Source organism: Hylobates moloch, unplaced genomic scaffold (genome assembly GCF_009828535.3).
Source record: "Hylobates moloch isolate HMO894 unplaced genomic scaffold, HMol_V3 SCAFFOLD_3, whole genome shotgun sequence".
NCBI classification, from domain to species: domain Eukaryota; kingdom Metazoa; phylum Chordata; class Mammalia; order Primates; family Hylobatidae; genus Hylobates; species Hylobates moloch.
In genome coordinates, this window is record NW_026652278.1 from 16279950 (window position 1) to 16306864 (window position 26915).

The 26915-nt window shown below is 47.6% G+C and overlaps 2 long non-coding RNA genes across 2 annotated transcripts; one reads left to right on the top strand and one right to left on the bottom strand.

Moving 5' to 3' along the window:
- Window positions 1-371: 371 nt before the first annotated feature.
- On the bottom strand, window positions 372-23899 carry LOC131382935 (uncharacterized). Its single transcript, XR_009212563.1, has 3 exons — window positions 23812-23899; window positions 646-784; window positions 372-449 (listed from the first exon to the last, which is right to left on the bottom strand). It is a non-coding gene; the product is annotated as an uncharacterized LOC131382935 (long non-coding RNA).
- Window positions 13718-18026, top strand: LOC131382934 (uncharacterized). Its single transcript, XR_009212562.1, has 3 exons — window positions 13718-13795; window positions 14053-14175; window positions 17334-18026. It is a non-coding gene; the product is annotated as an uncharacterized LOC131382934 (long non-coding RNA).
- Window positions 23900-26915: the final 3016 nt, after the last annotated feature.

Sequence of the window (26915 nt, forward strand, 5' to 3'; positions counted from 1 at the left end):
GTCTCAATGGCTTACCTGATGGCATGACCCTAATCCTCATCCCGGGGTTTTGGGGGGTGGTCTGAGCCCTTGGTAACCATATCCTTTTCAGGTTGGGGCTGCTTGTTCTTGTCCACTCACAGACAGTTGGGTAAGAAGTACCAAGAGGTACCCAAGTGAGTCACCTGAGCTCCACCCCTATTATTCTCCACCCTCATTGTGTGAAAGCAGCCCTGCCTCCTCCTTCTGACCAGGTCAATTGCCCCTGTATTAGTCCATTCTCATATTGCTGCAAGGATACTACCCAAGACTGGGTAATTTAGAAAGGAAAGAGGTTTAATTGACTCACAGTTCAGCATGGCAGGGGAGGCCTCAGGAAACTCACAATCATGCTGGGAGGGGAAGCAAGCACATCCTTCTTCACAGGGTGGCAGGAAGGAGAATGAGTGCCCAGCGAAGGGCGAAGCCCCCTATAAAACCGTAAGATCTTGTAAGAACAAACTATCATGAGAACAGGATGGGGGGAAACCACCCCATGATTCAATTATCTCCATCTGGTCCCTCCCATGACACATGGGGATTATAGGTATTATGATTCAATATGAGATTTGGGTGGGGACACAGCCAAAACATAGCCCCTGACAAGTTGGCCACCCATTTTCTTACCTGCTGGTTCCTGGACACAAGGATCCCAAAGTGCCCAGGGAGCAGTCATAAGGTGTATTCAATGTGTCCCTTGCTGGCTTTCCAGGTGAGTGTGTCCCCCTTGGGGACCAAGAATTCTAACGCTGCAGAGCCTAGAATTCTGGAGATGGGAAACAGTGAAGACAACATGTAGTTGCATAATTTTCCATTTGAAATAGAAAGGGGCAAATGCTTCATTGCACCTAAACCGCCCCGAAGAAAGAGAAGGCAAGATCTCCAAGCCTTGAGCAAACCAATCTCCTTGCACGTCCCACTCCCACCTTCCATCTGTATCCAGCCTCCCAGATGAGTCAAGTGTAAAAATTCTTTGCCTAGCCCTGGAAGCCCAAGGTTTTCTGCTATCATCTTCTCAAAAGTTTTATAGTTTTGTGTTTTACATTTCAGTCAGTGATCCATTCTGAGTTAATTTCTGGTAAGGTGTGAGGTCAAGCTTCACTTTTTTACCTATGGATGCCCGATTGCTCTAGCTTCATTTGTTGAGAAGGTTATCTTCACTCCATTGAATTGGTTTCTCACCTTTCTGAAAAATCTGTTGAACATATTTTGTGTGAGTCTATTTCTGGGTTTTCTATTCTGTTCCATTGACCTTATGCATCAATAGCACATAGCCCTTCACCAATAGCACACTTTCTAATTCCCGTAGCTGTGTAGTAGGACTTAATGTCAGATAGAGTGATTTCTCCTGCCTTATTCTCTTTTCAAGATTGTTCTAGCTGTTTTAAGCCTTTTCAATATAAATTTAAAAATAGTCTTATCTATGTATACATAAAACCTTGATGAGATTTTGATAGGGATTACATTAAATCTGTAGATCAATGTGGGCAGACACAACATCTTTACTATGTTGGATCTTTCAATCCATGAATACGGTATGTCTTTCCTGGCCATTACTTTTGAAAAACAGCTTAGTGTGCTCCCGTGATCCTTGATTTAAGGCAAGAATTAATTTTTAGGGCCAGGTACAGTGGCTCACGCCTGTAATTCCAGCACTTTGGGAGGCCAAGGCAGGCAGATTGCTTGAGGCCAGTAGCTCAAGACCAGCCTGACCAACATGGTGAAACCCTGTCTCCACTAAAAATACAAAGAAATTAACTACTAAAAATACAAACAATTGGTGGCACATGCCTGTAATCCCAGCTACTCGGGAGGCTGAGGCATAACAATCATTTGAACCTGGGAGGTAGAGGTTTCAGTGAGCTGAGATCATGCCACTGCCCTCCAGCCTGGGCGACAGAGCAAGACTTTTTCTCAAAAAAAAAAAAAAAAGTTTAAATATAAGAATGAGCAGCCAGGCGTGGTGGCTCACGCCTGTAATCCCAGAACTTTGGGAGGCTGAGGTGGGTGGATCACGAGGTCAGGAGATCGAGACCATGCTGGCTAACACGGTGAAACCCTGTCTCTACTAAAAATACAAAAAAAAAAATTAGGGTGCCTATAGTCCCAGCTACTCGGGAGGCTGAGGCAGGAGAATGGCATGAACCCAGGAGGTGGAGCTTGCAGTGAGCCGAGATTGTGCCACTGCACTCCAGCCTGGGCGACAGAGCAAGACTCCGTTTCAAAAAAAAAAAAAAAAGAGCAAGTAGTCAAGTTATTTGTTACTTTTTAGGTAAGGCATTCTAATTGTTATTTAATGCATGTGAGGTCGGTGTTAATGGAGAAAAGTGTTAGATGGTGAAAGTCTGAAAATGTATTTTTACTCCTCATTTTAACTCTTTTAAAAAAACACACTTTGAGTATCTAGAATAGTACAGAATAAGTACAGAATGACTTAACAGACTCCTGTGTCCCCATCCTCCTTGACGGTGGGTATCACAATGTCATGCATCATCTGGAAAGGGAGCTGGGCGGGAGCGACACTGTGATGAGCCACAAGCTGAAGGTAAGTGAACTCCAGCACATTAGCCAGATTAGCTATTTGCATGTAACTCAGTGTGTCTATTTCCCAGTTTCAGTTTTTATTGGAACATTCCAGTCTTGTCTCGAGTATACAAGAGTCATTTGGCCACATTTGGGCCAATGTGATGATGGTGGCAAGAATGGGTGAGAACCCACAAGAGAAGGGAAATATTGTGGATAAAGTCAGGGCTGTGAGGCCCAGCCATTCCGTCGCACTACGTGCCTGTCAGAGAGACAGAGCAAAAGTGCAGGTGGCCATCAGTAAAGCAGCCGACAAGCACTTCCAAGGCCTACTGGAAGCCAGATGATGTGAGGGTACTAAAGGTCCCCCACGGTCCCATGGAAGGAAAGGATGTAGATAGATGAATTTTATACTTAAATATGGGTGCTGGATGAATCACAAAGTAAGACGCAAACTCTCTGTGCCTTGTGGAGGCAGAAGAAAGATACCAGGAGCTGGCACAACTCATGCAGGGCTCATAAAAAAAGAAGCTCACAGGATGGCAAAGAGAAGTAGAATGATGGCCAGCTGAGAGCGGACCAGTGCTAACAGGTCTCACTATGGGCAAACTTTCCAGTTCCTGAGGATAGAAATCATTGCAAGTTTTTTCCCCTCTAAATGAGTGGCCCTTTTGCAGAGCACACAGGTTGCACAAGGTGCAGATAAAATAAAATCAAGCTTTAAAGCCACTGATATGGTTTGGCTGTGTCCCCACCCAAAGTCTTATCTTGAATCATAATCTCCCAAATCCCCATAACCCCCATAATCCCCACGTGTCAAGGGAGAGACCAGATGGAGGTGATTGAATCGTGGAGATGGTTCTCCCATGCTGTTCTCGTGATAGTGAGTGAGTGCTCATGAGATCTGATGCTTTTATAGTGTTTGGTAGTTCCTCCTGTGTTCGTTCTCCCTCCTGCCGCCTTGTGAAGAATGTCCTTGCTTCCCCTTCACCTTCCACCATGATCGTAAGTTTCCTGAGGCTTCCCCAGCCATGTGGAACTCTGAGTGAATTAAACCTCTTTCCTTTCTGAATTACCGCGTTTCAAGCAGTTCTTTATAGCAGTATGAAAACAGACTAACACAGCCACCTCCTGTGGCCTGAGACCTAATGGGGTGCCTCACTCCAGGCAAGTACGGTACACACAGTGGAGAAAGCAGGTAATATTCTGACAGCCAAAGATGAATCCATCTAATCCAGGATTAGGGGAGTGCTACGGTGTGAATGTATGTGTCCCCTCAAAATTCATATATTGGAATCTGAGACCCAGTGTTTAGTATTAAGAAATGGGACGTTTGAGAGGTGACTAAATCATGAGGGTGGAGCCCTCATGAATAGGATTAGTGACTTCATAAAAGGGCCGGAGAGAACTAGCCAGGCCTTTTTTACCCTTCCGCCTTCTGCCATGAGAGGATGCTGCCACAAGAGGGTGCCATCGGTGGAGAAAGCCCTCACCCAACACCAAACCTGGCGGCACCTTGAACCTGGACTTCCAGCCTCCAGAACTACTGTGAGCAATAAAGTTCTGTTCTTTATCAATTACCCAGTCTGGGGCATTTTGTTATAGTAGCACAGGTGACTGCGACAGGCAGGGAGAGCACAGCCTCCCCAGGTGCAGCAGCAGCAGCAGCAACCAGTGTGAGCTCCCCTGCCACATCTGGCCCCCAGCAGGCTTTGGAAGTGCTTGTTGGCTGCTTGACTGACGGCCACCTGCTGCCTCATTCGTAGAGGGATGTAGGCTTCACAAAGAGGCCTCCACCTAACCCATCTCCCTTCCTCCCTAGGAAAAGGGGCTGGCTAACCTATGGGACTGTTAAAAAATTCCTCCCTCCTAAAAACAAAAGGAACTCAGGTCACTTTGGAGTTCCATGTTGGGCCAACGTGATGATAGCGGCAAGAATGGGTGAGAACCCACAAGAGAAGGGAAATATTGTGGATAAAGTTAGGACCATGAGGTCCAGCCATTCCACCCTCAGCAACTAGAAAATTTGCCCTTAGTGAGACCTGTTAGCACTGGTCCGCTGTCAGCTGGCCATTATTCTACTTCTCTTTGCCATCCTGTGAGCTCCTTTTTTTATAAGCCCTGCGTGGGCTGTGCCAGCTCATGGCATCTTTCTTCTAACTCCACAAGGCACAGAGAGTTTGCATCTTACTTTGTAATTCATCCAGCACCCATATTTAAGTATAGGAATTCATCTATCTACATCCTTTCCTTCCATGGGACTGTGGGGGACCTTTAGTACGCTCACATCATCTGGCTCCCAGCAGGCCTTGGAAGTGCTTGTTGGCTGCTTGTTGGAAGTGCTTGTTGGCACCTACTCTCATGCTCTGGCTCATGCTCTCACGTTCTGGCGCACGCTCTCACTTGTTCTCCCTCGCTCTCGCGCTCTCTCGCTCTCTCACTTTCTCTCTCTCTCGTCTCTCCCTCTCTCTGTCTCTCTCTCTCTGACATTCGGAGGTGGGCTACTTGGTCACAAAGTACCCACCAACTCTTTTAAGAATAATGAGAAGCCAATTACACTCCTACATGAACACAGCATTGGTACCTAAAATCCAGTTGCTGTGTTACAATCCAGTTGCATGGCCAACTTTCTAATCATGGCCTACAGGTTTAATTACTTTAGGAGAGAGTGTGGGAATTGAAGAAATAAAGTCTTAATATAAAAAGGTTGGTGTAGAGAGAGCAGGGGTGAAAGCCAGGCCTCCAAAGCTTGCTTGTTTGACTCAGCCCACACACTCAGCCCCCAGATGGGCACCTGTTGGGTAGGGGCTCCACCTCTGGCCCCACTGGCCTTGCTCTGGCAAGAGTCATGTGGCCTGCTATGTAGGGGCTATGGGCAAAGGACAATTCTTTCAGAAAAAGATGGTCTTGCACAGCTGGCCGTGGTGGCTCACGCCTGTAATCCCAGCAGTTTGGGAGGCTGAGGCGGGTGGATCACCTGAGGTCAGGAGTTCGAGACTTGCCTGGCCAACATGGCGAAACCCCATCTCTACCAAAAATACAAAAGTTAGCTGAGTGTGGTGGTGGGCACCTATAATCCCAGCTACTCAGGAGGCTGAGACAGGAGAATCGCTTGAACCCGGGAGGCAGAGGTTGCAGTGAGCTGAGAAACAACACGGAGAAACCCTGCCTGTACTAAAAATACAAAATTAGCCGGCATGGTGGTGCATGCCTGTAATCCCAGCTACTCCAGAGGCTGAGGCAGGAGAATTGCTTGAACCAGCCTGGGCAACAAGAGTGAAACTCCGTCTCAAGAAAAAAAAAAGGAAAGAGAAACTGTCAAGCTGTCTTATGAAGTGGCTGTAGTATTTTGCTTTCCCACCACTGATGAATGAGAGTTCTTGTTTTTCCACATCCCTTCAAGATTTGGTGTTGCTAGTGTTTTGCATTTTGGCTATTCTAATAGAGATATAGAATATTTCATTGTCATTTTAATTTGTAATTCCCCAATGACATGATGTTGAACAACTTATATACTTATTTGCCAGCTGTATATTTTTTTCATGAGGCATTTATTCAGGATTTTTGCCCATTTTTCAATTGGGTTGTTATTTTTTCTTTTTCTAATTTTTATGAATACATAGTAGGTGTGTATATTTATTGGAATTTTTCTTATGGTTGAAATTTAAGAGTTATTTGTATATTTTGGATAACAGTTCTTTATCACATATGTCTTCTGCACATATTTTCTCTTAGTCTGTGGCTTGCCTTATTCTCTTGAATCCAGTAAGTTTTAAATTTCATGTATTTTAATTTTGAAATCTAGAGTATCCTTTTGATTCTCTCTCTCTCTCTCTTTTTTTTTTTTTAGACAGAGTTTTCCTCTTTTTGTCCAGGATGGAGTGGAATGGTGCAATCTTGGCTCAGTGCAACCTCTGCCTCCCAGGTTCAAGTGATTCTCCTGACTCAGCCTCTCGAGTAGCTGGGATTACAGGTGTGCGCCACCACACCTTGCTAATTTTGTATTTTTAGTAGAGACATGGTTTCACCAGGTTGGCCAGTCTGGTGTCAAACTCCTGATCTCGGGTGATTCTCTTTTATAGACTCTTTGACAGATTATCTGTTAAAACTGTTCATTCATCCCTTTGTCAATGTTTTCTTCCATTTTATTTTACATCTCACAGCTATTTAAGTACTTGTCTGTTAACTCTAACATCTGGCTCATCTGTGGGTCTACTTTTTGCCCCCACGCCCACCCACTGCCATTTGATTAGGGTCACATTTATCTGCATCTCTGTGTGTCTATGAATTTTTTATTGTGTGCTGGACATTAAGTACACAAGAACTATAGCAGCTTCAGATGACTTTTTTTTTTTTTTTTTGGAGACAGGGTCTTGCTCTATCCCCCAGGCTGGAGTGCAGTGGCACAATCTCAACTTCCTGCAACCTCCATCTCCTGGGTTCAAGTGATTCTTATGCCTCAGCCTCCCAAGTAGTTGAGATTACTAGCACCCACCACCATGCCTGGCTAACTTTTTTGTATTTTTAGTGGAGATGGGGTTTCACCATGTTGGCCAGGCTGGTCTTGAACTCCTGACTTCAGGTGATCCGCCCACCTTGGCCTCCCAAAGTATTGGGAGTGTGAGCCACCATGCCCAGCCAGATGACATCTTTAATCAGTTAAAGTCCCTCCTTCCTTTTATTGGAAGATAAGGTGAAGTACTGATGACCTCAATTAGAGATTGAACTGGGGAAGGTTGCAATTTTATTAAGTCCTATTATCTTTGCAATTTTTCTGGTCCCTCAAGCATTATCCCCTTGAGTAGTACTTTGGGTGAGAGATCAGCAGTTGTCTCTCTTCTCAGTTATGAAATATTTTCTTTTTAGAGGATCTCTTAGCTCTTAGTCTCTTGCCACACGTAGACTCAACATATGGCAAACATCTTCAGGGGGAGACTTTCCATATATTTGAGATATAACTCTTCTCTCTAGCAAGACTTCATCTCCTAAGCACAATGGGATTTTACTCTACCTTTCTATCTAACCCAGCTTCCCAGTCTGTCACATCACCCTAAAATATATCAAGTTTTCCATGTGGGAAAGTCAGCCTCATGTTTGGTGTCCTTTAGTTTCTAATTTGTTATGCTAGCCCCAAAATAACCAGTGAAAGTTCTCTTGCCTTCTCTTTCCCCAAGCAAAGTCTCTGCATAGGCCATGTCCCAATCCTGCAGCCATGTCCGGATGACCAAATACCCAAAGGGAAGAAGATGCCTGGTGCCCACCAGCTTACCTAGGGAGGGCTCTTTCCACTCTGGAAATTTTATCTTCTTGTTTCCACAACTCTCTTATGCTTTTTTAAAATATGATTTTTGCTATTTGTCAGCAGGAGTGCTGGACAAGTTGCTGCAGCAGGAGTGCTGGCTTCTTGCTACTTTCTCCTGGCTACCAGAGCACAAGTCCATGAGTCAGCTTCTGCATCAGAGTCACAGATGCCCATGTTTTTCCATACAGTCTCATTCTCTGGATCATGAAGAGCATCTGTGCCATAGTGTGTCTTAAAGAGTGCTCTACTGTGGTTTCTAGGTTTTTTGCCATGCTGCAGACACATGCTACAAATTTTGATAAGAATTTGACTGAATTATTTCTTTTTTTGTTCAATTGAATCAAAATCAAATTTTACTGGAAGTTCCTCAGCTTCTGTTTCAAGACAGCAAGAAATTTATGATAAATTGAAGTTTAGCATCCTAACTGTTAACCCAACACAACACATAAATTGGTCACACCAGACTTTTTGAAGTTGAAATTTCTTTCCTTTGTTCTGAGAGTATTAGCAACTTCTCCTCATGTCACTTGTATTTTTTGGCCTGTATTATCAACAGTGGACATAACTCAAATGACAAAGTTTGAACAACTGTGACCCAGTTTGTGCACATGGGAAGTGACGACGAAGTCCTTGCTGCTGCCTGGAAGGTGCGGGTTATAAAATGCATCTTGATTTCAGAAATGTGATAAGTGCTAAAGCTAGAAAGGTGAATAAAGCAGATACAGTCTCTACTCTTAAGGAGTTCACAGTTTAATGGAGGAGATGAACATTAATTAAATACGTATAAAAAGCAATTACATGGTTTAAAGAGTGTAAGATATCCTAACACATAGAAAGCAAGTAATAAATTTTTGATGAGCTGGGTATGAAGAAGTATAGGATGCTATCATAGCAAAAAAAAAAATATGCTACATATTACCAAGGATAACTTTTCAGCTGCCATAACATTGATCGAAATAGTAAAAATAAGAATGCTATTCTTATTTCGCGTAATAGTCTGGTAAGTGGCCCAGGCCTGGCCAACTGGCTCTGCTTCATGCAAGCCACATTCATTCTATTGTTTTGCCACCCTCAACAAGCTGACTACCACCATCAGGTCTGAGTCTAGCCAGTGGGAAAAGGGAAAGAGGAAGTGAAGGGCAAACACCTTTCCTTCTAAGGCAGGACCCAGAAACTGCACATATTACTTTTTCCTTTGCCTGATTCTGGTCAGTGGCTACTTCCTGCTGCAAGCGCGGCTGGGAAATGTAGTTTTTACTTGCATAAAGCTATGTGCCCAGATAAAACTTGTATTACCAGGGAAGACCTGATATTTGAGAGGAAACTAGCAATCTCTACACAGGGAGATTTGATGTAGTTTTAAGGAGGGAGTTAAGAGAAGGCTCCTTTGAGGAAGAACAATTCAGCTGGAATCTGAAGAATGAGGAGGAGCTCCCTGCAACACTGGGTGGAGGGCAAAGGGAAGAGCATGCTAGGCAGAGGAAACAGCAGGTGCAACTACACCGAGGCAAGAAGGAAAGGGGATGTAGATGCATTGCAGGAGTGAACAGAAAGCTCTGGAGCACAGAAGAGACAGTGTTAGTTGAGATGGGTAGACAGGCAAGGCCAGATGGTGTGGGACCTTGCCCACGTTTACTGTTTTGTTGTGCATTAGAACCGGGCTTTCAACTGAAGTCTAACTGACTTCAAATCCACCCTTTCTTTCCCAATCCAGGTGGATGATTGCCTCATTAAGTCATCAGCAGTGACTAATGTTGCAGTCACTGATTTAATTTGGTCCATGTGGGCACCTGGCTCTGGTAGTCTTTGAAGCTTCCTAAGGTGACCTTGGTGAGTAGTCAAGGATGAGAAGAACCACTGGTCCAGTGGGGTCCTTGGCTGAAACCATAACCCGCCAATTTTATTGCTAGCACATTTTGTGAGTGTTCTAGGCTAAACACTTTACATGTATGATCTAATTTTCTACCTTGCTAAGGAGGTTATTATTTCCATTTTACTGATGAAGAGATTGAGGCTCAGAGAGGTTAAGTAACTTGCCCAAGGTCACATGGCCAGTAAACAGCAGAAACGTACGCTGGGGAGATTACCCAGAAACTCTGTTCCTTTCTGTCCTTCCAACAACCTACTTACTCAGGGCTGTACAGCCCCTCCTTGATCTGACTTAGCTTGAAAGATCATTTTGTACCAAGAGGTTGGTTGGTCCCAAACAAAGGTTTTCCAGGAAACCCCTAGTCTTCTAATACCCCTCAGTGAAAGTAACGGAAAGGCCCCAAACCAAATCAGTTGATCAGTTGTTTCCTTTCCTAGACCCAGGCTCTGACTTATCCTCCCAAACAGTGGCTCCCAACCTTTTTGGCACCAGGGACCAGTTTCATGGAAGAAAATTTTTCCATGGGCCACAGAGGGGATGGTTTTGGGATGATTCAAGCATGTTACATTCATTGTGCCCTTTATTTCTATTAATATTACATTGTAATATATGATGAAATAATTATACAACTCATCATAATGTAGAATCAGTGGGAGCCCTGAGCCTGTTTTCCTGCAACTAGACAGTCCCATCTGGGGGTGATGGGAAATAGTGACAGATCACCAGGCATTAGATTCTCATAAGGAGAATGCAACCTAGATCTCTCACATGCGCAGTTCACAATAGGGTTTGTACTCCTATGAGAATGTAATGCCACCTCTGACAGGAGGCAGAGCTCAGGCAGTAATGAGAGCAATGGGGATTGGCTGTAGATGGAGACAAAGCTTTGCTTGCTCACCCACTGCTCACCTCCTGTGCCCTGTTCCTAACAGTACCAGTCCATTGCCTGGGGGTTGGGGACCCCTGCTCCAGAACCCTGCCTGTGTTTATTAGGGAGAAGTTAGAAAGTTCTTTGATCCAGCCAGGCGTGGTGGTTCACATATGTGATCCCAGCACTTTGGGAGGCCGAGGTGGGCAGATCACGAGGTCAGGAGATCGAGACCATCCTGGCTAACACAGTGAAACCCCGTCTCTACTAAAAATACAAAAAATTAGCCGGGCGTGGTGGCGGGCGCCTGTAGTCCCAGCTACTCAGGAGGCTGAGGCAGGAAAATGGCGTGAACCCGGGGGGCGGAGCTTGTAGTGAGCCGAGATCATGCCACTGCACTCCAGCCTGGGCGACAGAGTGAGAGTTCGTCTCAAAAAAAATAATAATAAAAAGTTTTTTGATCCTATGTAAGCCGTGGAACTGTGCCTCCTCTGTGGCAGTGGCTCCCCTCAGGCCAGGCCCAGGGCCAGCACTGGGCCTGCTCCAAGGGCTCAAAGGTCCCTCAGACTTCCTAGAGGAGAACGTCCAGCTTTGACCACCGTCTGTCACCAGATTGAGCACAGTGCTGCTCAAGCCTTTCTGTCTCCACCATCTGAGAGGAAGACGAGGCTGCAATGGACAGGCTCCTCAGGGCCATTCATAAGACGGAAATCTGGGATGCCTGCCACATAGGCCCTGAACAATGACACTTGATTTTTATCCAAAAACCAAACCAAAAACCAAAACGAACAACCCACGCAAAAACTCCAAAAGGCTGTTGTGGTGGAATGAGAAGAAAGAAGACCTGGCCTCTGAGACCAGGCTCTGCCACTAACTAGCTGTGCAGCCTTGGGCAAATTGCTTAGCCTCTCTGGGCCTGTGTCTCTTTCTGTAAAATGGCTATGATGACACTCATCTCAAAAGCTTGTCTTAACTTGCTTAGCACAAGGACTAGCATATCCGAAGTCCAAATGCATGATTGCTCATTCATTAGTTTCGCCAGCATGGTGGCCAGCACTCACTATGTGTTTGTTGGTTGCGTTTCAAAAGTATCCTAAGAAAAAACTGAGTGGGTATGGTTTTGTCACAATATGGTTCAAAGCGGTTTGCGGGTTGCCTGAAAACCCTGACATGATTTTAATAACTTAGGTCACAAGTAAACAATTTATTACCATGACCAGTACAAGCCACAGCTACCACTTATTGAACACATACTTGGTGCCAGGAGATATGCTAATGCTCCACATGCATTATCTCGTTTAATCTTCACAGTAAATGAAGAACGCATCAGACCTCAGTAGAGGAAATAATCTACTCCGGGTGTTTCAGCAGGAAGGGATTTAATATGGGATACTACATGCTTTCAAACACTGCAAAGCCCAAAGGAGCAGGTTCTCAGCTGGTCCTGCAGGCTTGACACCCAGAACACTGCAGACCTGGTTCTCCAGGAGAGCTGCTACCTCGGAGGCTGGCGCTGGAAACACTGAGTTTATGAGGACACACAGCAGCAGCAGCAGCAGCAGCAGCTGAGATCCAGAGATCAGAAAGCCAGAGTCAGGAAGCCACCAGCGCTGAAATTTGGGCAGTCAGGAGGCTGGAGAATATGTCTTGTGTCTTGGAGCACAGCCCTGAAGAAGCACCCTACCTCTGTGATGCTGCTTGCCAGCAGAGAAACGTCCCAAAGGGATGGGAAAAACATCTTTACTGCATTTCTGCTTTCCAAATCTTGCGGAAAGACATCTACTTTGAATCCAAAACCTAACTGCATTTGTTGTCTAGAATCTAATCTAATTTGTATCCAGAATCCTAACAGTTAAGGAGACTGGGAAATACAGTGCTGAAATTTCCAGCCTCTGCTGGAAAAAGAGTGGTATGCATCTTGATTAAGTCAGTAGTGCCACAGATGCCATTGTTATTCCCATTTTAGAGAAGAGGAAATGGACGCTGAGAATAGGACAGGTCATCTTTCCCCTGAGTGAATCAGCAAATCCATTCAATGGCTGGGGGAAGTCACTGAACAATCGATTTTGGCCTCAAGTTCAAATCACTTCCTCAGATCCAACTTTATCAGCAATAAAGCTGATGTAGGGCCCCTCTCCAACATGTGTGTCTATTTCCCAATTGGTGCGGAACCTGTAGTAGGGAAGGGATGGGACTCCCCAAACCTCAAAATTCTAGAATAAAAATAGCCACCACCGCAAGAGCAAGAAGGGTAGTACCCTTTGGACTTAGACAGTGCTTTAAAGTTCCTAAGGCATTTTACATGTATTTTATCTTTAAGTTCTCCTCACTCTGTCCTCCTCCAACCACGATAATTAACAGCAGGCTGCAGGAAGTCATTTCTAAAAGTGGGCGGGTGATTGGTATTTGATAAATGCTAGTTTTCCTTCCCTCCTTTCCAAAGTCTTTGCATTCTGAAGGGCATCTTTCAAAGAAGCAGAGCTTTCCGCTTTCAGAATGGTTTTTAGAGATGGAATAAATTTTTGTTTTTGAGATGGAGTCTCACTCTGTTGCCCAGGCTGGAGTGCAATGGCACGATCTCGGCTCACTGCAACCTCCTCCTCCAGGGTTCAAGTGATTCTCCTGCCTCGGCCTCCCGAGTACCTGGGATTACAGGTGCGTGCCACCACACCCAGCTAATTTTTGTATTTTTTTTTTTTTTTTTTTTTTTTTTTAGTAGAAACGGGGTTTCACCATGTTGACCAGGCTGGTCTCGAACTTCTGACCTCAGGTGATCCACCTGCCTCAGCCTCCCAAAGTGCTGGGATTACAGGCGTGAGCCACTGCACCTGGCAGAAATGGAATGAACTTCTGATATCTCAGTTCACCAGGAGAAAAGACCTTTCTGAGCATAGGCCAGGTCCTCTCACCGGGTCTGAGATCACATCAGGGAGGCAGCCAGCTGCTCCTGACACTGAGCGAGTCTGCACACACGTGCTCCCCTTCGACCCTGCAGAAGAGGCCCCGTAGACCAGTTAGTTGCGTCTGAAAAGGAAACATGGAGTCTCATTGAAATATCTGAACAACTTAGATTCATTCTTCTCTGACATCTGAATTTTTAATAGAAAGTTCCAGCCATTCAGAAGGTGAGCAAGAGGCCCAAACACTGCAAAGAACACATCTCCTGCTGGCGATTTCTCTAGCCTGCTGTCCATTTCTGATAATGTTCCATGAGGTGAATAATTTATGCCACTTATTGATTCATGGTCCTTAAAAGGCTGAGGTTAAAGGAGACTGAAGGTTTCCACTGAGTGGGAGCCCAGCTTCCCTGAAGGCATTTCTTGCAGATGCTTGGCTGCTCCACACTTGGGCGTGGGGGATCACTAACTAAAAATATCCCACAGTGCAAAATCTTTTGTATGAAGATCGTGAATGTCTTTGATAAAATGTAAATATGTCGGAGAAAAGGTAAATTAAGCATTTAAATTACAGCTAAGAAACCTCATTAGGAGGTGGGGGGAAGATCACCATCCCCAATCCTTTAATCCTTGCCTGTGAGAGAATGATACAGCCACACCCTCTGCCATGTGACTGCAGTGCTGCCTGATAGAGCTGGTGAGTATTGTACACCCAGAAAATCTGAGACAGATCTCAGTTAATCTGGAAAGTTAAAATAAGGTTGAGGGTGCACCCGTGACAGTCTCAGGAAGTCCTGATGACATGTGCCCAAGGTGGTTGGGGCACAACTTGGTTTTATACATTTTAGGGAGATATGAGACATCGATCAATATATGTAAGAAGTACATTGGTTCAGTCTGGAAAGGCAGGACAATTGGAAACAAAGGCAGGAAGACTTGAAGCAGGAAGGAGGCTTCCAGGTCATAGGTAGATGAGAGAAAATGGTGGCATTCTTTTGAGTTTCTGATGAGCCTTTCCAAAGGAGGCACTCAGATATGCATCTATCTCAGTGAGCTGAGGGATAACTGAATAGAATGGGAGGCAGGTGTGCCCTAAGCAGTTTCCAGCTTGAGTTTTTCTTCTAGCTTAGTGGTTTTGGGGGCCCAAGATACTTTTGTTTCACAGTATTAACATCGCCTCTCCATTAAAATTTGGTTTGGTCACATGACTTGTTTTAGCCAGTGAAATGGCAGCCGAGGTTTTGAATGTGTTCGCATGGATTGGTTTAGCCTCTCGGGCTTCTGTTATGCACCGTAAGAAGAGCGTTTTTTGGGAGCTGTTGGTCCGAGACACCTGGTGCCCAGAGGCCCCAGGAACCCCATCTGAAGCAAAGCCAAACCAGCCAGCCCACAAACCTGTGGCAGATACCGGAGAATCAACAAGGAGGTGTGATGTGGTTTGGATGTTTGTCCCTCTCAAATCTCATGTTGATGTGATTCTCAATCCCTCTTGAATGGTTTAGCACCATCCCCTTGATGATGAGGGAGTTCTCACTGTTAGTCCCCATGAGATCTGGTTGTTTAAAACTGGTGGGGCCTCCTCCCTCGTTCTCTTGCTTCCACTTTTGCCATGTGATACACATAACCCCCCTTTGCCTTCCACCATAATTGGAGGCTTCCCGAAGCCCTCCCCAGAAGCAGATGCCAGCACCATGCCTCCCATACATTCTGCAGATCCAAGAGCAAATTAAACCTCTTTTCTTTCTAAGTTACCCAGCCTCGGGTATTCTTAATAGCAACACAAGAACGGCCTAATTCAAGGTGTTAGGAATTGGCATATCCTGGAGGACATTGTCGTCCATCCCCTCTTAATGACCCTTCACTCTAAAGAGCACTTTCAGCCGGGCAAGGTGGCTTATGCCTCTCATCTCAGCACTTTGGGAGGCTGATCACTTGAGCTCAGGAGTTCAAGACCAGCCTGGCCAACGTGGCAAGACCCCATCTTAACTGAAAATACAAAAAAGATAGCTGGGCATGGTGGTGGCGTGTGCCTGTAGTCCCAGCTACTCAGGAGGCTGAGGTGGGAGGATAACTTGAGCCCAGGGGCAGAGGCTGCAGTGAGCCGAGATGGTGCCACTGGACTACAGCCTAGAGAGAACTCCTATATGACTCAGAAATTCCGCTCCTAGATACATACCCACAAGAATTGAGAACAGGAACTCAAATACTTGTATATGAATTTCATAGCAGTATTGTTCACAATTGCCAAAAAGTAGAAACAACCCAAGTGTCCATCAGTGGACGAATGGAAAAACAAAATGTGGAATATACAAGTAACAAAATATTATTCAACAATAAAAAGGAATAAAGTATTGTTACATGTCACGATGTGTATGAACCTCAAAAGCCTTATGTTAAGTGAAAGAAAACAAACACAAACAGACAGAAAGTATATGTATTTCTATTACATACCAAAAATAGGTAAACTCACACAGACAGAAAGCAAATTGGTGTCTGCCAGGCGCATGAAGTATTGGGAATGGGGTCTACCTGTATGCTGGGTACGGGGTTTTATTCTGGAGTGATAAAAAATATTTGGCTGGGCGTGGTGGCTCACGTCTGTAATTCCAGCACTTTGGGAGACAGAGGCAGATCACCTGAGGTTGAGAGTTCGAGACCAGCCTGACCAACATGGAGAAACCCCGTCTTTACTAAAAATGCAAAAAAGTTAGCCGGGCGTGGTGGCATGTGCCTATAATCCCAGCTACTCCGGAGACTGAGGCAGGAGAATCACCCAAACCCGGGAGGCAGAGGTTGTGGAGAGCTGAGATCGTGCCACTGCACTCCAGCCTGGGCAACAAGAGCGAAATTCTTTCTCAAAAGATACATATATATCTATAGTTTGGACCTAGATGGAGGTGACGGTTTACATAACATAGTCAATGTACTAAATGCCACTGAATTATTCACTTAAACGGTTAATTTTGTGTTATGTAAACTTTACCTCAATAAAACCAGAAAAGATTATGTCCATACAAATGGGGTGTTTAATAACCAGAAATGCCATATGGGCTTAGTGTCATCTCCTCTATCAGTGAATCCGCCCTGGAGTGGGAGCATACTAGGTCTCAGAAGGTTGCAAATTTAATTCTTTTTTTTTTAAGCTGCCTCACTCCACTCCCAAGAAGCTTGCAAATTTTAATCTGAGTTAATTTGCAAGTGGATTTGGGTAATCTGGCTCTAGATCCACTTAGAGGGTGCCTGTAAATAACTGTCTTGAGGGCAGGGGAAAGGCATTATGGCATTAAGCAGATAAAGCCTCTGATCTGGTTACAGTTCCTTCCAGGGATGAATAAAGCTTTGGGGACATTATCCAACCCCTTTATAAACCCAGGTTTATAAGGCCTGAACCCTCAAGCCCTTGAATTCCTTGTCATCACTTGCAAATTTAGACGAGCTGCCGCAAGGGGGCAGTGGTGTCCAGGCGATGACCTCCCATGTTGCGCAAATTCGTAGAAATACTGAGTTTCAGATTCTCGAGTTTCTCTCGTTGAAAGCGGTAGCAATTATCCCCAGGCCACTTAACAAGCCAACAGCCATTTAGAAAATATGTATGTATATTAAAGAAAATATTGGATCTGGAAAAAGATATTTCGAAAACATCATGTCCAACCAGGGTTATTATACAGAAACTGAGTTGAGAGAGGGCAGTAATTGGCCCAGAGCCACGGAGCTAGGCCTGGAACCCAGGTCTCGTATATTCACGCCCCATGCTGTGGGTGCTGCAGCCTCCTGTTCCCCTGAGGCTTTCTCCAGCGTTCAGTACAAGCCATGCCTGCGTGGTGACATGAGCACGTGTCTTTGTTGTTCCTACAGCACAGTTCCCGTCCCATTTCACCGCTGCCTCCAAATTCCCACCCCAGCTGCGCCCCATCTCTCAAGCAGAGCTGGCGGTCCTAGAGCAGTGACTGGGGACGAGCGTCCACGCGGGGCTGACGAACTGTCAAAGCCGCCACCATCTGTCAAGACCTATGAGGACGCACACAGCACGGGCAGGCGGGCAAGAGAAGTGGCGCACGCAGTCGGTCACCCAGCATCAGCTCCGGAGGAGCGCTGCTTCACCTGGTGACCTGTCCCCGGCCTACGGGTCTCCAGGAAGCACTCCAGTCCCTGCCAGATGCTAGCGGGAAGGCGGGAGGGGGCGCCCTGCAAAGGTGGCTGAGACGCCGTCCCAGCGCCCAAGAAGCTGCCAATCTGCCTGCGGGGCTGAGACCGATCTAAGAAAGGGTAAGCAAAGATGCACGCGCCTGGGCGGCACGCAGCGGATTTCCAAGTCGTCTGCACAGATCATTCACCCCCCAGGACACGTGCGCATGTTGGCAGGGCCAACTCCGGAAGAATTCCAACTCTTCTGAATCTGCCACCTTGCAGAGGGGACAGCTGATCCTTCGCCCCATCTCTGAAAGGGCCAAGGATCTTTCCTCTCGTTGCTTCCTACTGAATGCCCAGGATGCCTCGGTGTTGCCTACCTTCCGCAAAATCGTTAGGGCTGGATCGTTTTCAGAAACTGCCACCAGAGGGAGCTCCAACAATAGCGCTGGATTTTGCTTCCAGCTCATAAAGGAAGTCGGGGGCGGGGGGAATGCTGTTCTCTGCTACCAGCAGGTGCAAAGATCAGTTTAAAAAGCCCAAGATTGTAACTTCACTACTAATTCGTGAAAAGCATATGGTGGAATAAATGCTGGATCTGCAGAGTGACAGAATAGCCGTCCTCCACCGTGAGTTTCCCTCATTTCAGACTCAAATACTTCAGACCCAAATGATCTCCAAATCAGAACTCCTGCCTCTGCATTCAGTCTGTAGTGTTCTTTCCAGACGACTGAATCCCAGCACCCTCCCCTCCCCTCCCCTCCCCTCCCCTCCCCTCCCCTGCCAGGCTTTACAGCCTCAGGAACTGCCCTTCCAGCCAGAACAGAGCCCAGACTGTCACCTCGAACATGAGAGGAGTCCCAGCCCCATTCCTGAGTTCCCCTCTTCCCCAAGCTGCCCTGTGAACAGTGATAAGAGCTGTGACTGTGTTCTCCAGGCACTGAAATTAAAGTCAGAACCATTCCGGCTATAGATTCCACGTGCCACTTCTTACTGCAGACCCTCATCTCGGTTTGGGATGGGGATGTGGGCAGCGTGTTTTGCTGCCAGGATGAAGTGGTTCAATTCTCCCAGAAGGAGATGCAGCAGTCACTTCCAAAAGTGTGACAAAGCCCACCTGAGATGACTTGTAGCTTAGAATAGTCTGAATTCATGAGGCTTCCATCCTCATGTGAATATGTCACTAGCACTTGTTCCTTCTTCTGGGGGTGATTTTATTCATCCAGCAATTTCCTTCTTTATGATTGGAAACAGTTGTAAAGAGGCAAGAACCCTTGGGCTCGTGGGCCTTTAGTTTTCATGCAAAACATAAGACCCCACCTAGTGGAGGAGGCAGAAGGAATTGGCCCTGACTTTCAGGTTTTGGGGTTCAGCACCGATCACTGTTGTGGGCTCCAGACATTCCTGCACCCAGGAGATGTGCAAGGACAAGCATGAGAAAAACTATGCACCTGGCCAGGCACAGTGGCTCACGCCTGTAATCCCAGCACTGTGGGAGGCCAAGGCAGGTGGATCACCTGATGTCAGGAGTTCGAGACCAGCCTGGCCAACATGGTGAAACCCCGTCTCCACTAAAAATACAAAAATTAGCTGAGCATAGTAGCACATGTTTGTAATCCCAGCTACTCAGGGGTTGAGGCAGGAGAATTGCTTGAACCTGGTGGAGGTTGCAGTGAGCCGAGATCGCATCACTGCACTCCAGGCTGAGCAACAGAGCCTTGGGGAAAAAAAAAAAGAAATACAATGTATCTGAGGCGTGTGTGGCTGCTGGGTAACGGCAGCCGGTCCTGGGGATGTCTGGAAAGGCTTCAGAGGGCAGGCAGACCTGAGCTCCTCCTGCCCTCTACTGAGCTATGACTGCAGCCTCCGCCCTGGCCTGCACTGGCAGACACCTTCGAGAGGGATGACAGGACCAACAGGGAGCTGCTGCTGTCCCCCAGGCCTCCCCTGCTCAGGTCTCATTTGCCATTCATGACTGGTAGCTGAGATGGGTGGAAGGCGCCCTCTGAGGCATCTGGGTACAAAACTCTGTGAGTGAAGAGAGCGCTTGCGTTCTCTTTCTTCTCATGCATCGTCAAAAGCGCAGACTTTGTCCAAGATGGTGCACATTCAGGGTTTTGGCTCAGGGATGACCAGGCCCCTTCATCGGTGCTCTTCATCCTCATGTCAGCTAGTGCCTCCTCTGAAATGGCCTAGAGCCTTCATGCCATTGCCTCTGCCTTCCCCAGCATCCCCATTTCACAGGGCAGCTTGGGGAAGAGGAGCACTGAGGAACAGGGCTGAGACTCCTCTGATGTTTGTGGTGACAGTCTGGCTTGGTTCTGGCTGGAAGGGCAGTTCCTGAGGCTGTTAGTTCCAGACCAGCGTGGCCAACATGGTGAAACCCCATCTCTACTAAAAATATAAAAAGTAGCCGGGCGTGGGGGTGCATACCTGTAATCCCAGCTACTCGGGAGGCTGAGGCAGGAGAATTGCTTGAACCCAGGAAGCGGAGATTGCAGTGAGCTGAGATAGCGCCACTGCACTCCAGCCTGGAGACTGAGTGAGACTCCGAAAAATAAAAATAAAAATCCACTGCACTGCTCACATTCTGTTATTCATGTGTGCATTTTTCAAAAAAAACACAAAAATGGCCTTATCGAGGATGAGGGTTTTGGCATTTGTGCAAAGCCTGAGGTTTTAGGAAAATGCCATTGATGAATTGACGCTGGCAAGACTCTCCATTTACAGTAACCTATGACTAGAAATGTCTCGTGTTGGGAGAAAAATGAGGAATCCGGGAGAATAAGTGTCAAGGTGGGTTTATGTGGGGTATTTTCTTCTTTGTCCAACACCTCAGATCTGCGACCAAACCAGCAAAAGCAAGTATGTCTCCTGAAAAACTTCTGCTTGTTACCGAGCTTCCTGGAAAATTGCATTTGGAGAGCTATGAAGGCTTGGCCGTGAGTAATTTGTTTTTTAAATAGCACTGTTAGTTGGTCCACGTTGTGTTTTTCGTTCCACCAGAGCGGAAGGTGGTGTTTCTTTTGTTTATGGTATTAGTGTTATATTATTGGTGATCTCATTGTTCTTGTTTGTGACATGTTTACCTCAGTAGGACAGTTACTGTAGGAGGGAAGTCGGGAGCCAGTCTACCCATCAAACCTGCAGAACTAAAGAAAAAGACTCCATTCTGTCCCGCAGCGTGCATATTACTCCTCTCTTGGATTGTTAAATTCTAATTATAGGCTGTTGATCCCCATTAGAACCATTTGTAAGCCTAAGCACTGTTCTGCAGCATCTTTTGCCAATAGGTGTGTTTCATTCTGATCGTTGTATAAAACATAACATTTGTGCTTTTGGGGGACTGCGACAGGTTAGTGTTCTCTGGCAAAGTTGGACAAGAAATAGGCAAAATATGACTCAAAACTAAGATAGGGCAGACAAAAGTACACTTTGCCTTGATGTTTATTTATTAGAGATTTCTGAAACCCTAGGACGCTAGAGCTCACCTTTCAGATCTCAGACCTCAGATGCCACATCCTCAAGGAAGCTCTCCTGGACTGCCCACCTCCATATTCTTGGGACAGCAGGGACCTCCCCCAGCCCTTCCTAGCACTTGACAGAGTGGATCATTTCACAGGACTGGGGGATTAGTTAACTGTCTTTCCACTAGATGGAAAGCTTCAGAGGAATCCTGTCAGGATTACCGATGCCTAGTATGATGCTTAGCACACAGTAGGCATTTAATAAATGTGTTGTGTAATGCCTGTGTACTGTTTTATTTGGGAATCTTCAGAAGGTAAGAAAAGCAAATGGATACATTTATAATAAGTATGAGATGTGGAGAGCAAGCAAGTCCGTAGATTACAAGATGTAAGCAAAATTCATAGGATGTGTTAAGTAGAAGAGGGGATGAATAAGATGGGGCTGTGAGACTCAGGAAGAATTCACAGAATTCACATGGATAATGAGTAAATCAATAACCTGTGGGAGATGTTGAAGACAGATACAATAAGTGGAGCATACAATAGAACAAACCAGAGTGCTATGGACCAATAGAGAGACATTAAAAGACCAAGTTGTAAGATACATTCGTGCTACATAAGGGCTGACAGCTATCTCATTCCCAAAATCAGCCACTCATCCATCGGTGACACCCATTATGGCCCCAGTTGTGTTCTGCCCAAGACGCACAGATAAACAGAGAGAGCTGTTCAGGAGGCTAATGGATGCTCCTGCTGTGGCCAGGAGAACTTGCCCCTGGCTCTCCAATAGCAAAAGCGTGTATCGTTGCCTCGGGCACCTTCTTTCTGTTGGGTCCTTTCACTCACCCTCAATTATGGTCCTTGTAACCACATCATTAAGAGAGAAAGTTAATATGGGTGGGAGGGATATGGGTGGGAGGCAATATGTGAACACTGCATATTAAATGGCCCAGGATTCAGGAAGGGGACTTCCCACCTGCTTCTGTGGTATATGTGTCAACCTACCCCATCTCTTTCCTCTTGCTTCTCACTGTGTGTTTAAAATTTATTCAACGATCTGTGTGATTCAAGTATCTTAACTAGATCTTTCTATCCCATCACCTCCAGAACAGTTTGCCTGGTAGCGCGTTTGGAAATTAATTTCCTATACAACATATTGAAATAGTGCATTGTGAATTAGCTACTATGACTGCTGATTAGGGTGAGGGTTAGGGCTAAAGCAGTTTCTGAATCTAGCTACTCCCCCCTACCATAAAAACCACCTGCATTCAACAATTAGCCATTGCGTTAAGTGCTAAAGATACAGTGATGAGAAAACAGCCATGATTCCTGCCCTCATGAAGTTTAGAACAGAAGAAAGACCATCTGGTAATCACACAAATAAGTGACAAATAAATCTAACGTTTTAACCAGTGATAAACCCTCTGGAGAGAAAGTACACTGAGGTCCTCTGAGAGCATATGCCAGGGGAATTTGACTCATTCAGAGAGGGTTAAGCTAAGGGAAAAGGCATAAATGTCTCAGGCAGAAGGAATTGGCTATGCAAAGGCCACGTGATGGGATGATGTCATCAACCATTCTTTCAGCAGACAGCACTGACCCCATGTGCCCAGCCTCATGCTAGAGGTAGGAATACAGGGGAGAAAGACCAGCACTGCCCCAAGAAAAGCCCAAGATGACTGTCGGACCTAGGAGGATCCTTGGAGAACCTGAAAAGTTTTCACATTGCATGGAGGATAAGACTAGAGCCTTATAAGATAAGACATCACTGAGAGTTCAGTTGTTAATCCTGGGAGGGATGAACTCATGAATGATCACTGGGTGTGGTGGTGTATCCCTGGCTCTAGTCTTACCCTCCATGCAACGTGAAAACTTTTGATGCCCCAACTCAAATCTAATTTTCAAGCCTTCATTAGCTAAAATCTCACCGAAGTCCAGCTTTAGGAGAAATAACATACTATTCCCTGGCTTATGCCAGACTCTTTACATGCATTGTTTTGTTTTTTCAATCTTTGTAACAACCATGTGAGATTGCACTAAACTGACACTCAGGGAGAAGGTAAGTCACGCCCCTGAGTCATTCAGCTAATAAGTGAAAAAAAAAAAAAAATCAAGATCCAAACCCAGGTCATTCTGGCCCTAGAGCTGAAACTCAGTGAAAACCAAGCTCTAGCCAAGAATTGTGGTTAAAATAAAGCTTCAGCTGGCTGGATACTCCAGGGTGTTTGGAATGTGAAGTTTGTGGGTGTATCTTGGTATTGTGGTTGTGTTGATGCTGTTGTAGTTTTGGTAATGTAGTCGTCTCTTGACAATACATGCTGAAAATGCTTGCAGATTAAATGTGGCAAGGTCTAGGTTTTACTTCCAAAAAATCTGTGTGAATAGGGGAAGCAGTGTGTGTGTAGGTTTTGACAGCTGGGGAGGCAGAGTCCGTGGGAAGGAGGGGAGGAAATAGATTTGCCTTCGTTATTTGGAGGTTGGGGACGGGCGCATGGGAGTTCACTGTAATATTCTCTTTTCTTTCGTATATGTTGGAAATTTTCCATGAAATGTTTTTTTCCAAAACAAATAAGTTCTGGGTTATGTTTCAGTGGCCTACTCCTTCATCCCCAAATCCCATACACTTTCACAATTTTATTTGCCCCCATAATTGGAAGTTGTATGGGGCTGTTTCAAAAATCTGAGTCATCAAAGATGTAATCGACTTCCTACCGCCGGATTAGCACGCAAAAAAGTACCTGATACTTTCTCTGCCGGCGCTGTGTTGGGCTCTGGGCTGAAACCCAGTCTCTCACAGGCCCTCGGAGCAGCCCCACCAGTTAAGATCCATCCCTAACTTCCAACTCTGTAACTAGGGACAAGTTAATTAACTCCTCTTAGCCCTTAGTGTCCTCATCAATTATTACGTGGTAATAACTCCTCAGAGAGTCGCCGGGAGAATTAGCTCGGCGCGGTGCATGGGGCTACAACTCAGGGCCCAGCAGGTCTGACAATGCAGGTTTCCCCGCTCGCCTGTTGGGTTTTTGAAACGCCCTCAGCGGCGTTTTCCTCCTAATTCTGGTTCGGAGGAGCCATCTCTCTCCATTGCGTCTACCAGCGGGGTTTGCTTCACACACAGACGTGGGCATATGGCATCGGGGACACACGTGTGACCGCCGAGAAGGTTGCGGCGCATTCGGGGTTCGGTTCACGGGACCCAGGCGTCGGGTGTGTGGGGTGGGATGGTGCGGGCGGGGGGGTGGGGGGACAAGAGGATGTTTGGTGGTGGTTGGGAGTCCCGGCCGATCTTTCTAAAATTCAGATGCCAACAGTTCTCCACCCCTGAACTTGAATGGGCTTTGGGTTTTTGTTTATTTTGGGGCTTTTCTCCTCTTCTCAAGCACAGCGCTTGCCCCCAGCGGCCTGGCGTCGGGCTGGAGCCCGGCAGAGGGAGGGAGGCGACCGGAATCCGCGCTGGCTGATCAGGGAGGGCCGGGCCTGCTGCTGGGGAACGTGGAGGGGCTCCGGACAGCCACACGCCCTGGCCGGTCACGGAAAGCTCCGAGGGACATTCGGTCGGCCTTCGGGGACGAGGCTGGCCGCCGCAGCGCGAACTGGGGTTGCGGGCGGAGCGGCTAGCGGCGCCGGGGTGAGTGGGGATGGAGCCCCGAGGGCGTGGTGCGCGCTCGGCTTCCTGCCGCCAGGGGGCGCCCACGGGCAGAGCCGGGCGGGGCGGCAGCTAGAGAGAGGGGTGCGTGGAAAGCGACCAGGCCAGGCCTGCAGAGCGCAGCCCCGGCGCCAAGTCTCCAAGCTCGCTCCGACTAGTGTTGGGTCACCCTCGGCTCGGCCCCGGGGGAGGACGAAAGGGTTGGGTGCAAGGCCTAGCACCCAGTGGCCATTCATTAAATACGTGCTCGCTGACGAGCTCAGGAAGGGCTCTAGGGAGCAGCTGGCTGGGAAACCTCAAGTCCAAGCCCACTCATTCCCGTCTCCGTCCCCGACGGTCTTTTAGTTACCGTGCCCTGGGCCGCGACGGCTTCCTTTTAGAGTGGGGCAGCAAGGGAGCCCCTGCGCAGCGAGGACACCGACGGGGCGGCGGGGAGGGGTTGTCCAGCGGTATCCCCGCTCCGTGCTCCTCGCCTTCCACTGCCTCCCCGGGACACAGCAGCCATGGCTTCGACTGTGACTTCTTAACTGGCTCCTCCCTGATCGCTGAGCTAAGCCACAGGAGAAGGGGAGGAGGGCTTCCTTCCCGGGACCTTGGTCCAGGCGCCGGCCTGAGTGGTGCTCGGGTGGGTAAGTCTGATCTGAGCACCACACGGGCCGGGCGCCGGGACCAAGGGGGCTTCACAAGAGGATCTCAGAACAAGCTCTGAGTCTCTGGAACTAGCTGGGGTGCGTGGAAGTGCGCGCCACGGCCCGCGATTCCTGGGAGCGTGTCTCGACTTCTGCCAGTGCCAAGGCAGGAAAGAGAATTGCGGCTCAGAGAGGGCAGCGTGAATGGAAACCGAAGGGCGAGAGCTTGGCTCTCTAATGCCACCCAACTTAGTGGTTCAGAGCTTGGCCTCTAAGGAAGATTCAGTTCAAGTCCCCGCTCTCCAACTTACCAGCTGTGTGATCTTGGGGGAAGTTAACCTCTCTGGGCCTGTTTCCTGCTCTGTAAAATGGAAATTTAAAAACTTAAACATCTACTTCTGTCGAGGCTGTTGTGAAGAAGTGGGATTGTGGGTGCACAGCTCTTAGCACCGTGCCTGGCACAGGTTAAGGCTGGATACGTGGCAGCTGTGAGGCCCAGTGTTCTCGCAGCTGGCCTGGCCAGATGCAATCATAAGCGAAGATGACTCACTTCCCACAGCAGAGGTGTGCGAAGCCCTGCGCACCTGGTGTAGTCTGCACCCGGGCAGAAGAGAATCCAGGAGCGTCGGGACCTCCAACACGCAGCCCTCAGGGCTGAGGACACTGCGCTGTTTCTGCCCCTCCTAAAACCGGAGGCCGCGATGCCCCTGTGCAGTAGGGCTGGCGCCCACCCTACAAGCTGATTCCTGGGGGAGTTTCCTGCTGCGGACGCCGGCAACCATCACGGTCGACCTTGACTGAACACATGTGGGCATCCTAAGGACATTACCTCAATCCTCACACCATTCCTGAAAAAAAAAAAAAAAAAACAAAGAAACTGGTGCTCAGAGAGGCGAAGTAACTCACTCAAGGTCACACAGCCAGAGGGTGGCCAAGCTGGGACCCCAACCCACTCTGGCTCCGGAGCTGGCGCCGCTTCCCTCCTACCTCTCTATCAAGCTCAGTCCCAAAGCCTGGGACAAACCATCCGGCTGGGGTGGGAAAGGCCACGCGCGTCCTGGGGTCGAGGACCCTGTGCCCACGACGGCAGTCTTCTCGGCACCCTTAGAAGCCAGTGCCAGACAAGTTGAGTTGGAAGGGGCGGGCTGGGCTGGCGGAAGGGGGCTCTGGGCCCCGCCCTGCCCGCGCCTCCGCGGATCACGCCTAGGTGCTCAGGCTCCTGCCAAGTTTGCCCCCATCTCTCAGGTGCCCTTGGACTGAGTGACTAAGGACCTCGGCACCTCTCCAGCCTGGGGTGCGAGGAGGGGCTGGCCCTGAACCCACTTCCTTTCTTCTCTGGAAAGCCCAGGTGCCAACGAAAGATGCCCTGGAAGCTGGTGTTCCTTAAAGAACGAACAGTCCCAGCTCCAAACGAGTCTCTGAACGCAAGCCTCTTCCTTCCGTTCGCCCGGGCCTGTAGTCGAAGTCTCCTTGGGTCCCCAGCCCCCTCCCGGGTAGACGTCAGCCTGGAGGTGGATGCCGGAGTCAGAAGGGTTGCGGACCATGCTGGGGACCTGGCTCAGGCAGT